Below are 15150 nucleotides of genomic sequence, written 5' to 3'. Positions count from 1 at the left end.
GGAGTCAGAGGCAGGAGAATTGTGAGTTTGGGGCCAGCCTGGGTTAAATAGGGAGACTTTGTTTGTCTCAAAAACAAACAAAACCCCCCAAACTGGGTGTGGTGACTTGTGGTTGTTATCCTAGCCACTTGGGATGTGGACATTGGGCAAACTGCAGTTTGAGGCCATGCCAGGCAAAAATTCATGAGATCTCCCATCTCAACCAATAAAAGCTGAGTATGGTGGTATATGCCTGTCATCCAATCTATGCAGGAAGCATAAATAGAAGGATTGAAGTCCACGTGAGCCCAGACATAAATGTGAGACCATTTTCTTAAAAACGACTAAAGCAAAAAGGGCTTGGGGCATAGCTCAAGTAGTAGAGTGCCTGCCTAGCATGAGTGAGGCATTGAGTTCAAATTCCAGTACAGTCAAACAAACAAAGTTGATGGTACTTATGCTCACCACTGACTGGTAGGTTTTGTGTCAGATCTTCAAGTTCCTTATGGGCAACTTGAGTCCCATGCTGCCGAGAACGGTGTCCAGGTTTTTGATGTCAACCTTCCCCAACAAGAAAGAGACAGGTTTGCGAGGAAAAAAATTGGAGTCCAAAAACATTATTCCTAAGGTGTTTTGGCTTTCAAAACAAAAAACCTTTGAAAGTTTCAGAAAAACTATGGTTCTTAATGTAGCTTATATGTACATACATATTTTAAAGCTGTGCATTAAGATTCTAGAGGATGTGCTGAAACTCATTAATGAGTCTCACAAATGTGCATTAAGCCTAGCTTTAAAATGCTCCACATAGAAAAAAAATTCATTGTTATGAATCATGATTATGTTTTCAACATAAAGAACAAAAATTCATTGAATAAAATATATAAAGAATGTAGTACCATAAATGGAATAAAATAATAGGTTTTGGAAGAAATATACTTCTGTTTTATTCAACTTATCAAATATTTAATATTTATTTTATTCTGCAATTACATAACATATAGAATTCTATACTGATGAGTCTATATTTTGCTTTTGTCACTTAACAATATATTGTGGAAACCATGCATGTCAATATAAGTAACCAATAATACATCCACATTTTTATTGAACTGTGCAGAAGCATTAAGAAATGCATCAATGCTGGTTACATCTAAATTGATGTGATGCTCCACTAAGACAGCAAAAAAGGGACAAACTTTTAATGATTTGCTCTGAAAATTTGCCCAATTTACTCAGTCAAAAGAATTTTTGGACTGAATTGGAAAAGTTAATCTATGCACAAGCTGGCACATTGTCAATATGAAACAGCCACCTCATTCTTTTCCTATTCTGCTCTCTCATTTCTCCTTTTTCCATGTAACCATTACAGTTTTTTTTCAATCTCATATCTCCTTACTTAACCCATGGGTTTCTCTCTTCAATAAAGAGCAAATTTCGATATTTCTTAGTCTTGTAATCCCTGAACTCTCTTAGACATATCCCCTTGGATCCTTATTTGCCATTTTGAGCAAGCCCAGCTTTAGTGTGGTTTTGCTCCCAAAGGCTAGCATTTGTAGCCTTGGTTTACAAGGAAGTCCTGTGTTAACTAAGACTGCTTTGCTCACATATACAATAGAGAATACAAAGAAAGTATATCTGGTTTGGTCAATGACTGATGGCTGGGAAAGTATGAAAGTCCTTACTTCAGGGTGGGATTACTGAATGTGATAACAGAGATCAGTAGGATCAGTCTGAAGCTATCAGGGCTTTGGTTGAGATTGACTTTTACTTGGCCTCTTTCTCTTTCTGTTATGCTTTTCTCATTCCCCTACAAGTTTCCTTTGATCACACTCCAGTAATAATTCACTTGCACGTGAATTCTGGTTTCAGGTTCTGCTTCGGAGAACCAGAACTAGGACTGTGGGCTAGTAGTCCTAGGAAACAGGACCAACAAAGATTGCATTGATGTTGAGTGAAGTGATGATAGCTCATGACATACTGTATCATTAATATTGCTAACATATTCATTTGGTGTGGATTAACTGGAAAAGAATACAGGTGGAAAGGGATGCACTGGCTCAGGTGATAGCATCTAATATTTGAGAGCTATGTGGAGATTGTAATCCTAACTATCAAACTGCATGGCTGTTGTTGAGCAACTTGAGGCATGATATAAAGTTCAGAAGGTTCCAATGGCACTCTTTAAAGTGGCCCTCATCTCCTATTTGCTTAGGAGACAATGCTAAGCCAGGATCAGGATCTCTGAAGTTCTATTGAACATCAGACAAAGCTGAATGTTCAGTGTCAGCAAATCTTCTACACCAAAGTCATGACTATGATAGTGGGTATGACCCTAAGACTTGAGGTGGGAACGTTTCAACTTATGTACTTGCTGCTTTGGTAAAAGCAGCAATCCATAGACCCTCTAATAGTTATCTGGTTGGTGGGTCTTCAGGTCTTACATAATATACCCATTCTAGCATACCCAGTTTCTTTAAACTTTTTCTTCTCTCCTCAAATTCATCCAAATTAACTCTGGAATACCCAAATAATTTAATGTGGAACATGGTTTTCTAAACTGTTAGGAACCATTCCAGCAGTACATTTGTCAGGGCATTTAAACTGAATTAAAGGAGCATGTCCCTATATCAATAACACTTCCTATCTAGCCTATATTCTGTACTTCACTCTGATTCAGAATCCTCAAGGTCCTCTTTCAGTCATATTCTCCCAGTTCTCCTCAGTACATATTGGCCAGCTATTGCAGCTCCTTCCATAAATAATTCTTTTCCTCTCTTAGCAGTTTGACCACTTTTCCAGTTAGTTGATGCTGAAACTTGAGTCTATTTATAGGTCTACAATACAGGAAGAGAAATGGAGAAAGGAAAGTATTACCTTTCAAAGCACTTGATTTAAATGAGGTGTCTCCATAGTTTTGGGGAAAGTAACAAAAGTACCTACCGTCTTGTAAGTAGAGTAGCCCACTTTATGAACTAGAAATTCAGGAAAATTGGGGGCCAAACTACATGAATTTCAAATAATGTTTCATATTATCTTTATTGCAATAACCAAGAGAAAACATTTATGGTATTTTTTTTTTTACCAAGACATAGTACTAAACTTTTATCACCAAAACTCTAACATTATTACAAAGTCCAACTTAGACAAACATTCACAAAAAGGAGTAAAACAGAATTGATATGGTGAACAGGGTCAATGGTAAAATTTAATGACTGTTCCAAAAAAGAGTCCCAGGTCTATAGTAACTAGGTGCTAACCTGTAGTATCTTTCACTCTTTCCATCACATTAGGCAGATCAACATTCCTGTTTGCTATAAGTGAATGTCCAATAGAAGCACATAATCAATGGCATGAACTCAGAAAACACATATAAATTACTCATGTAGTATGATGAAGTCCAACTAAATTTTGCTCACATCATAATTTTAATTGACACTTTTTAAACTTTTTGGATTTTAGGGATTTGTATCATATTAATGAGATCTATCAGAGACCACAGACTCTGGACAAGAGAAAGTATACTTAACCCAAGCTTTTGAAAGCCCTTCTGTCCTATAAATGTAGATGAAGATTCTCTTGCTGTTGTTCAAATATTCTGGTACTGCTAAAGAGGCCCTAATTTAGCCGGGAGCATTCAATAAAAACACCATAGAGGGTTAATATCTGAGATAAGTGAAAGAAATAGTAGGAGTCAGTCAGACTGCTATGATAAAGATTGAAATAGTGGTTCTCAGAGTGTGGTTCCTGGATCAGTTATTTTAGTATTAGTTGGAAACATGTCAAGAGTGCAAATTATAGGGCCTTATCTCATGAGTACTGAATTAGAAACTCTGGAGATGAGGCTTAGCAATTTGTAGGTTAACAAGGCCTCTGGGTGGTTCTGATGTACACTGCAGGTTAAGAAAAATGAAAGCTTAGGGACAGCAGGCTATGTATGAATAATGTCACATGGTTGGATCATAAAATGTGAGGTGAGGGGAAGACTATCAGGCCAGAAAGGTAGTTTGAAATAGAATCTTGTAAACCATTACAACAGCATTAATGCTCATCCTTTGGGTTGTAGGAATAAATAGAGTTCTAAGGGATGAGTGCTATGATCAGAATTTAATTTGACGAATTATTTAACCAGCTGATTAGAGAATAAATTTGGAGATAATAATGCAGGACAAGAGACTAACTAAGGCTGGTGCAGTGGCTCAAATGGTAGAGTGCCTGCCTAGCAAGCATGAAACCCTGAGTTCAAACTTAAGTGCCACAAAAAAAATAAATAAATAAATAAATAAATAAGAGACTAAGCTGTGGCTGTAATCTCCAAGCCAGAGATGAAAAAGGTCTGAATGTAAGCAATAAATTCTCATTTTGAAGGGCACAGGTGAATCTGAAACATATTTAGGGTTCAAAAATTACTATGATTCAAATGGGGAATAAAGGATCTAAGGAAAAGAAATATAAGTGAGGTGATAAAGATAAGTGACTGGGTTGATGCTATTGTGGCATGAAATGTGGAAGTAGAATTTATTGAGGAAGAAGAACATTTGCTTTGGCGCACTGAAAAATTCTAAGGAAAAACCTGAATACAGATGTCTAACGTGAGAAGTTGGGCCTAAGATTCATTCAAAGTCAAGCTGTCCTTTCTTCATGAATTCTGATCTCCATCGGGTCTCTACTATTAATTTGCCCTGAGTCTGCCACATCGAGTTGTCGGGCTGGACAGTATAGACTTAGTGTATTATCACTTACTCACTGTCTGACATAGAGCCAGATTTTTTTTTTTACCTGTGTTCCAGTAAAACTTTATTTATAAAAAAAAACTACGGGGGCAAGGTGGGGGAATAGAGGCACCCACCCAACACTTGACTTCTATTTCAAGGGATAGAACCAAAGTAGCAAGTAAGTAGCTACATGTGGAGGTGAGTAGCCAGGGATGAACAATGATAATCAATAGCAGAAAGACTGAGACCTGTGGGAATTTAGGGATAATAATATAGTAAGAGATGCAGAGTCCCCAACACCTGCTTTTGGGCATCCACAGCAGAGGAGGGGGAGTCCTCCCTCACAGGGATAAAGGTGAAGAAGAGAGAGACCCAGCATGGCACAGAAACCAGCACCTTGCAGACATACAGCGTAAATAAGCAACCTGTAGTCTAATTAGCAGGCTATATCTCCTAGTGAGATCTCAGAGTGATATCTCCAGGAGTTATTGAGAGGGTCCTATTTTCTGAGATTTTACTGCTCTAGGGATCAAAAATCTTAGTATATTCACTTCTCTGGAACCCCATGCGTACCGCATTATGTTTCAGACTCCCTGCTCCATGGTGTTCACCTTAAGACTTGACCACAAAAGGTAGTCTTGGCTTGGGGGAATGACTTACACAAATCTGGGATTTCTATGCTGTGGGGAGTGTGGGCTGTGAGGTGGAAGGGAACAGAAGATACCACCCTGTAGAATCAACAGATGGGTAGGATGCCCTCTGGGACCTGGGTGTGGGGGGCAGGGGAGTGGTGAGACTGGTTTGCGAGTGTTGACATACAGGGGCCAGGACTAAGGTCACCAGAATCAAAGGTGGTAGATTGTGTGGCTACCACATCCCCCTTCTTCCCTCCCTTTCAGAGACATCCCTCCATTCAAAGACCACATAAAACAGTCTAAACACATACAAGAAAACTGAAGTAACTTCCTGTATTTTATCAGCTCACAATGGAATAAAACTAGAAATCAACAGCAAGAGAAACTACAGAAAATATTCAAACACATAGAAACTGAACAATTCACTTTTGAATGACCAGCAGGTCATTAAAGGGATAAAGTGGGAAATAAAAAAAATCCTAGAATAAAATGAAAATGAAAGCACAGCTTACCAGAACCTGTGGGACACAGGAAAGGCAGTGCTAAGAGGAAAGTTTATAGTTATGAATGCCTACATTAAAAAATCAGACCCCAGTACCACACACACACACACACATACACACACACAAAACAAAACACATGATTTGAAGTGGAACTTTCCTTGATTGCTGGAGTGGCTAAACTCAGAGTGCCAGCCTACCAGATAGGAGGTCCAGAGTTTGAACCACATGACCACATAAACAAACAGGTGGACACCAGTGGCTCACAACTGTAATTCTAGCTACTCAGGAGGTAGAGATCAGGAGAATTGTGGTTGGAAGCCAGCCAGGGCAAACAGTTCATGAGATTCTATCAAACCCTTCACAAAAACAGAGTTGGTGGAATGGCTCAATGTGAAAGCCCTGAGTTCAAGCCCCAGTACAGCAAAAAAAAAAAAAAAAAAAAAAAAATCAGACAGCCCAAATAACCCAAACAGCACCCCATGGTGTAGAAAAAGCCCAATCCTAAAGCACTAGACAGAAAAAAATTAGGTCAGAAAATAATGAAATGGAAACTAAAAGAACAACACAACCATTAAATGAAACAAAGAGTTTGTTCTTTGAAAACATAAACAAGATTGACAAACCCTTACCCAAATATGCCAAAAGATTGAGAGAGAATGCCCAACTTAACAGAATTAAAAAAAACAAAAAGGGTACACCATAACAAATCCCAATGAAATTCAGAGGATCAGCAGGGAATATTTTAAAAAATTATACTTTATAATTCACAACGTTGCTCGTCTTTCAATTTAGAATGTAAAACAATTCATGATCTAAATCACTCAGTTAAGGAAGAAATAGGACCAATTCCTTGATTTGAACTGGTTAAAGCCATGCTCCCATCCCATACTCTCACTTGTATTCTGTCACACCACAGCCTTTGTTACACTGCAGATAATCAATCACCTGTCTACCTGCCAGTTGCCCAGACTATCAGCAGGTTAAGGCAGGGACCACACCTTATTGTTATATTCATCCCTGGCAGAGAGCCTGAAATTTACTAAGTATTTAACAAGTGTTTGTTGCATAAATAAGTAACATTTTGTATACATTCTTAGTCTTTCTCTCTCCCTTCTCTCTGTCTCCCTTCTACTCTCCCTGTCTCTCTCCTTTGGTACAGGGCCTTGCTATGTACTCCAGGCTGGCCTTGAACTCCTGGGCTCAAGAAGTCCTCCTACCTCACCCTCTCCAGTAGCTCCGCCATCCATCTACAGCAACTCTTTCCCACAAACCAAATAATACAAATGTTTGTAGATTCTCAGTGGACACTACACTATAGATCATGTCCACATCTGGCTCAATTCCCTCATTTTACAGATAAACTAAGATACACTGGTTCATAGTTCATTGCCTTTTTTATAAGAGCAAAGACTGGCAAACTTTTTATTAGACTCAAAGACTGTCTCAGAGCCAAAGTTTAAAAAACATTAAGTAACTTTTAAACATATACTTTATGAGGTAAAACAGCTGTTTTGAACACTTGTTCAAAACTTTTGAACCTTTACAAATTAAGCAGCCAACCTAAATCATTTCAAAGGACAGACCTGAGCTGTTATTTTCATCTGTAATGATTTGGCCTCTCTCATTCTGAGAAGAAGCTGCCAGGATTCCAAAAATGATGACCATAGCCTGAAGCATGCCAACTTTAACGCACCTAGGGAACAAATGCTAGCAGTCTGGGAGGAGGCAACAAGGTGTTTGTGAGACTGCAGCTAGTTTGCTATTATAGAGTGGCCACTCCTGCTTTGTGGATATTCTCAATAGTAGAACAAGTAGTTCAACAGGGATAAAGCTTAGATTTTCCTGTTTTTCTTTCTTAGTGTTTGTAGAACAATTTTCACCTTGAGTCTAAAATGTCCTTCAGGCCATTCAACATTATAGAATGTTTTTTTGAGATAGGATCTTGCTATGTAACCCAGCCTGGCCAAGAAATCAAGAATCGTCTCCTTCCAACTCCTGAGTGCTGAGATTAAAGTGACCCACCATCCAGCCCAGTGAACACCACAGAATTTTTGAGCTAAAAGAAAATAAAACCCATACTTCTTGTTGAAGGTATATGGAATCAGGCTAGATCAATGTATTTTCTTTATGAATATTTTTCACAATATAGTTTAACATAGTCACCATCTTTTCCTGTACCTCAAAGGTTGCCACTGCCCAGAGATGAGCCAAAACTTCAGAGGTATACACTACTTGATAAGTAATGGTCTGAGTGACTGGGGAGAGAGGTGTCCTGTGGCAAGGTTTTAGGAATTCTTTTTGTTTTTCCATTTAGAAGAAACTCAGAGTTGAGGGTATAGCTGAAGTGGCAGAGTGCCTGCCTAGCAAGTGCAAGGTCCTGAGTTCAAACTCTACAACCACCAAAATAATAATAATAATCATAGAAGAAACTGACACTGAGAAAGCCCATCCACGCCATTTGCTTCCTGGAGCATTCGGTGTTAAACTTGGCTGTTTGCATGTAGCTAGCTCTACATTGCAAACATTTAAGCAGTTAGGAACTCTGCACATGAGAAGGAACCACTGGGGGCCATGACAGTGCTAATTTGAGTGTTACTTGCCAGATGTCTTCATTTCCTATCCAAAGAGCAGCTAAGGAAAGCACAACATGTCATATATAAGTCACAGAAGCCTCTTGCCTGTAGTACCTTAGTTTCCTCATTTGTAAAATGAAATGGATCAAGACACACTCTTTACAGAATTTGTACAGGGCTTACACCCAACTAAACAGTATGGTACAAGGTTTTTAACACATAAATAAGCATATGTTTCAAACATATATTTATCTTCTATTCCACTTACAACTGGTATAAAAGTTGCATTCTATGCCATGCCTAAAATGTTCCCAACTTCAGTTCTAGGAGCAAATTGTCATGAAGATTTCTACAAAAAAAGACACAAGCCAAAGAAGGCGAGGATAAAAACATTCTTTCAGAACATACATCATTTGGCAATGATTCTCACTTATACTTGATGAATTATAATGTCAATACTTTCCCCATATAATAAAGAAATCTAGCTGTGGACAATACTGGCTTATGACTTATACTTTGAGATTTACTAATGCAGTGCATTAGATACAAAACAGTGAATGATTTCTTGTGTCAATTGGCTTTTTATTTCTCTACAACAGGGTTTCACATTTCAGTGCTATTGACATTTTGGGCTGGACAATTCAAAATCTCTGGAGTCTGCCCACTAGGTGCCAATAGCATACCCAAAGCTGCCAAGTGTCACCTGGGTATAAAGTCACCCAGGATGATGGAGAAGCACTGCTCTGGAATGTTTCACTCTGATCTGTAATGATTCTCACTCTCATCTTTGCTGCAGACTAAAAGAACCTGCTAAATAATTTTGGTAACTTTCTAGTAGCAAAATTCTAATTATCTTTCAAAATGAGTAGCAAGATTCCAGTCATAATATTTATAACTTACATAAACTTCAAAAAAGGTAGTGTTTCAAATGTCCTTCTTTCAATATACTGTATTTTATTGCTGGATAAATCTCTAGGAAAAGTGAAATATTGCACTGATTAGCTATTTGATATCAAATTAATATGAATACATAGAATTTAGAATTGCTTTTTTTTTTTTTGCCAAACCTGGGTTTAAACTCAGGGATTCCTGCTTACAAGGTAAGTGGGCTACTGCTTAAGCCGCACTCCCAGCTCTCCATTACTTCTTAATAGTTATTTGTATATCCATTTCCTTCCAAACATAAACTCCTTGAAAGCATGAACTAGGTCTTGCTCCTCTGCATTGCCCAGCATGTTTGAGACTAACACAAATATTTAAGCAAACACAAATATTTATAAAGTCAATGACTAGCTGGGAAGTGAGTAGAAGAAAAATGACTACTTAGAAGGAATGCAGTTTATTTTTTTCTGACTGACCTCTTCAGCACCTCTGCTGAATTATGGTTTGAGGTTATACATTTGCTTCTCTGGGAGCCCATGAGTTCTTAGAGGGGAGAAATCCTGTCTTACTCATCTTTATGCCTTCGATACCAGGCACCACAGTCCATGGCATATTCTATTTTAGCTCTTTTCTATTGGCACAAATTGAAAAAGATGAAGCAGAATACATATGCTAATGTGATATAATTAGCTTACAAAGTACTTCAAAGCAGAACAAAGGTCAACTCCATCAAGCAATAATCTCATTTGGTTTTCTCCAAACTGTGTTAGTAGGATTTGGGAGCCCAGATGGCAGGGGAGCCCCAACAGACCAATACAGAAGTGGTTGGTGCCTTAGAGCCTAGAAGGGTTGATAATTCAAAGGACTATATTTGTGCCATGTGAGGCTCTTTATACCTGCTTCCAAAAGTCTTTTTTTGAAAGGAGGATTATTTGAAAAAAGCTCATTAGATTAGTAAGCCAATTAATATAAGCATTAATGAGCTCAATGAAGTACACACAACTGCACCTCATGGGAGAAGGATAAAAACCAAGCTTTCAAGACAAAGAACATAGTACTTTGTTATCTCTGAATGGACAGAAATACTGTGCAAGTATTCTCTCCTTGTCAACAAAAGCTGTTGAGATTTTTATTTTGTAATTAGTGAAGAGTTAGGGCAGCCAGGTGTGGTGCTATACACCTGTAATCCTGACTTCTTGGAATCTGAGGTTTGAGGCCAGACTGTGGACTGAATTCAATCCATGGGCCATAGACTAATAAGAACACTTATAAACCAAGGTTCATAGAAGTGTCATAATTAGTTTTTTTACAACTGTATCTTTTTGTTGTTGTTGTTGGTACTGGGGTTTCAACTCAGGTTTTTATGCTTGCAAAATATGTGCTCTACTGCTTGAGCCACACCTCCATCCTACATCTGTATTTTGTCTATACCATTTTTAAAAATCTGAAAATGTAGAGAAAGCATTTAATGCCAAAGATGGAATGAGACCCACAAGTGCACAATTTTATTGCTGGCAGAGGTTTTAGAAATTATCTAATTCGAACCCTTTATACATTTCATAGGTAGTTACTCACAAATAAATATGTTCAACTGACTAACTTACAAATACTCAAGGGACAGCAGGCCCTCAAATAAATCCTTATGTAATTCAGTCAGGTGATTTTCACTGAGAATCTGGAAGATGAAAGGTTATCTCTGGATCAAAATTCATCAAAAAGATGGAGAGTATCGAGTGATGAAAGGTATGGGGAAATGAGTGCCGTCATATTCTGTTGCCTGGAGTGTAAGTTGACACCACTTTTTGAAGGGCATTTAAAATTCCCTATCTACACTAGTCTTCACCTTAACCATCCCATGCCTAGATCCCTATTGTACAGTAATACTTGTCCATGCTCATAAAGAAGTGTGTACGGGGTTGTTCACTGTAGCTATGAGTGCAACAAAAGAACCTGACAGCTCTAAAAGGAATAAGGAATTATGAAATCAACCATGATGTGTCCATAGTATGGAATATTATGCAGGTGTTTAAATTAATAGGGAAACTTCTATGTATAAGGAAGGAAAGAAATATGATATACAGTAAAGAGAAAGAATCAAGTTGCAGGATGTTACTATTTATATGAAAAAAGAATGAAAATCACACAAAATTATTGCTGTATGTAAATATGTATATATGCATGGGAAAAGATCTGGAAGAATAGGTAGCAAGAGTAGTCATTACTTCAATGGTGGGGGATTAGGGCAATAGGAGGGTTTTCACTATAAGTGTTATTTCACTTTTTTCCATTAGGTCTGTAATCGTGTATTACTTGTATAATGGAAATCTATTTAAATTGACTCTTTTTTATTTCAAAGAGGGCCATGGAACTTTAATTTTTCATTTTGGATACATGTATGGCAAATACTCTACCACTAAGCTACATCCCCTTCTCCTATAAAAGTTAATGTTTAAAATAATCATAGAATTTCAATCAATAGAAGTCGATCTAGGATGTGGAGGGGAAATACCTTTTTTCAGAGATACTGACTCCTAAAGTCTGATGCTCTTTTAGCATTTCATATATAATGAAATGTTAAAATCCCTTTCTTTCTATCTAGACAAAGACATGTTCTGGACATAACTGAAGGACTGAACAATATTATTAATAGCTAATACACACACATTAGGTATTCAGATAAGTATTGTATGTATCCATTCATCTAAACCACATAACAATGCTATAAAATGGAAAATTCCATAAATCCCATTATACAAATGAGGAAATCGAGTTGCAGAGCTAAATAATTTGCTCAGGCTTGCAAAATAAATAAATGAAAGACTTGGCTTCAAACCCAGGCAGTCTGGTTCCAGATGTATTCTTAATCACTTTGTTGTATCCTGACTCCTCACTAATGAAACAAGTTGTAAAGAGGTGAAACAAAACCGGGAGAGCAAAGATTCAGCAATGATATGAAGCAGCTGAATAAAAATGGATATGGAAAAAAAGAGAAAGGGCAATTACGAATTAAAGAACAGAGAAGGGAACCACAGTAAGAAGGAGAATGCTGACAGGGAAAAGTTGATAAGTGAAAGGTAAAAGCAGACAGTCCCTGTGGGTTGGGGAGATAAGGAAGGCCCAGGAAGACCTTGAGGAAAAGGCTGCCATGCAGGCAAAGTGCAAGAGCAAAGGGAGGAAAGGTGGATCTTACAGGGGGGTAAGGACCATCTTGTAGATGCTGGGCTTCGGCACAGGCACTCGATGGAGCTTCTGCATTGGGCTGAGACCAACACACAATAGTGACTCATCTCGACAGGTACAGAGCTCAGGTATATTGGTATACGGGATGGCATTCAGTTCTGTTTGCACACTTAGAGCATTTTCCATGGTAGGATTTACAGAATATGGAGGAGTGGTAAGTTTCAGACCAAGTTGAACCTGGTCTGAATGTGGAGGTGTCAACTCAGGGTGCTGTGGAGGAGGAGCTGTAGTTCTCTTCCAGGCTGCCCATTCTGTAGTTGGCGACATTTGATGCTGAGCCTGATCCTGCTCTTGGATTGGAATCTCAACTGAAGATTGAGAGCAGGACTCTGTCAGCTCTTGGACCTGATTCTGGTTCCACTTGGAAACCTGGGTCACCTGGATTAAAAGAAGCCTTGTGACCCAGAAAAGAAGCAGGTACATAATAAGTGATAGGAACATTTCAAGGGGATTGCCACTGAGTTAGGGAGCCAAAGTATTATAATGGCCTCTTAAGTAGCACGAGGAAGACAAAGCATTCTAGCAGCCTCTTTCTTAGTTTGCCTTGGCAATGCCCACCCCTCTCCCTTCCCACACATTTATGACAGTTTTGTTTGGAAAGCAGAAACCTTTATTGGGCTCCCAATTGGGCTCTGTGCCCTCTTGTGACAGGGCCAAAACTCCATTCCCCTAGAGGCCACAACCACTTTCTGCAGAGCTCTGCTCCCACAGCAAGGCAGAGTTGGGATACAAACCTGGGGGTTCAGGGATGTCAGCAGCCCACTGGCACAGGAGCGGCAGGGCGGGGTCTCTGGGGATATTCCCAGGGTTAGTCCAGTTCTGGCAGCCTGAGCGATTCATCTTCCAAGATGACACCCAGAGATACTCTTACTCCCTTTGGTGGTACTGCTTCTAAGAAAAGCAGCTCACCTGTGAAATCAGGGCCAGTTAGGGTAAAGGTGAGAGAGTGCGATTTACAGTTATTTATTCCACAACGCTGCCATTTCCTCTAAACTCCTAGTTCTGTGGTTCTTGGACCACCACTCCCTTAGTTGGTGCTAACAGAGAATCAGGGTTGACTCCAAAAGCTCTGCAGGAGGGCTCCTGGGCCTGACACAGAGGGTTAGAATCTGAGATGGCCCCTTACATTGGCTTGGGGAAGCATCCCCATCCCACCTTGGCTAGATTTGGTGTCACAGAATCTAGCTGTGACACCACCCCGTGTGCACATGTGAACAAGACACTGACTTCCTTCAGAGCCTTTTCTACAATAATCTTTTTTACTGTATGTTTACATGATAGGTTGGCCTAGCATGTAAAGTCCCAGAACAGGCTTCATCCTATTTATTCCCCTCGCCTTGCACAGGGCTGGATACATACTGATGGTTTCAAAATGGAACTGATTCCAAAAGTCACCTCATTTAAGGATGGATCTGTTATAATCAGATTTCTGCAATCAGTGCTGACTTCTTTCTCATTTCACAGGAAGCCAGGTCTCCTAATGTGTGAAGTGTTCTTGACTGGTTTCATTTAAACTGAACTAAAATAATTATTTTACATTAAAAAAAGCCTCAAATACTTTTTCAGAAGGCAACTGCTCTCTCTCTACCATTTCAAGACAAAACACTTCACAACTTTGGGGTAAGTTAGATGATCAAAAATCCCCAAATTAAGTTCCCACTGGCATGAAACACACTTTTTGCCCCTTCACTTTTAAAACATAGTAAGTAATGTCTATTTCCTTCTAGAAATCACTTTGGCAACTTAACCCCTGATTAAGGACGTTCATATAATTGATTTATAGAAAAGTTCTTTGGAAGGCAAAATATTCTCCTCGAGACATGGGGAGATGCTGAGATTTAGGTAGTATATCATAGCTGAAAGGCATAATGGTTTTCATAGCTGTAACATAATGGCACAAGGCTGAAGTTCTTAATTTGTTCCCAATCCTTGGGATCCTGTTTGGGAAGAGTTCTAAAAAGATCTATATTCAAGCATCTTGGCCTCTTGAACCTCTGCAGAGGGAGCCTAGCTCCTCTCTTGGGTCCACAACTATAGTAGTACTCACAGGCCTCAGTCCTGCTCTCCATACTTCAAACAAGGGTTCAGAGTCAAGACTGGACTTTAGAAAAAGCCCCAGAAATCCCCTGTATTCAATTCATTTTCAGAATTTCCCATTTTTCTAAATGATACATGTGCAAGTCCTCCAAATCCTGTTGGCTGTTTTCAATCATGACTACACTGGCTATGGAACTTTTGAGGTTTCCTCCCCACATACTTGAATTAACTTGTGTAGTTCTTCACTTCTGGCATCTATTGTCCCTTCACTGGGTCTGTATTCCACAACTCTTTTACCACTTTCTGAAATAAAGTTCATAAAGATCAATCAGAATTTCTTTTGTTCTAAACTTCCTGCATATTATGGTAAAACCTAATGAGTCATTCTTTCTACATTTAAAATTTTTCTGCTATGTTTTTGTTGTGAGACAGAGTCAATTGTGTAGCTCAGGCTGATTTTGAACTCACAATGCTCTTGCCTCAGCCTCCCCATGCTGACATTACAGACCTACATTACCATGCCTGGCACGAGACAGTCTTTGGATTTCAAGAAGCAAATAGGGAAAATATTTTCCTAAAAATGTCCTCA

At 38.9% G+C, this 15150-nt stretch overlaps 1 protein-coding gene across 33 annotated transcripts in view; it reads right to left on the bottom strand.

The window, feature by feature from the left end:
* The window catches only part of LOC109680818 (EF-hand calcium-binding domain-containing protein 3-like), a 108879-nt gene extending 95470 nt beyond the window's left edge, over nt 1-13409 (bottom strand). For 27 of the 33 annotated variants that reach the window (XM_074045326.1, XM_074045317.1, XM_074045351.1 and 24 more), the window contains exons 1-2: nt 13259-13409; nt 445-12902 (exon numbers count right to left, since the gene is read on the bottom strand). The gene's annotated coding sequence lies outside the window, so the exon portion shown is untranslated. Of the gene's footprint in view, nt 1-444; nt 12919-13258 lie in introns of all 33 variants that reach the window. The other 6 variants (XM_074045334.1, XM_074045330.1, XM_074045322.1 and 3 more) reach the window with 6 other exon arrangements.
* Between the last annotated feature and the right edge of the window lie 1741 nt (nt 13410-15150).

The sequence above is a fragment of the Castor canadensis genome, chromosome 11, assembly GCF_047511655.1.
Source record: "Castor canadensis chromosome 11, mCasCan1.hap1v2, whole genome shotgun sequence".
In the NCBI taxonomy this organism is placed as follows: Eukaryota; Metazoa; Chordata; class Mammalia; order Rodentia; family Castoridae; genus Castor; species Castor canadensis.
Note: the sequence above shows the minus strand (reverse complement) of the source record. Positions and strands in the feature narration are given on the sequence as shown.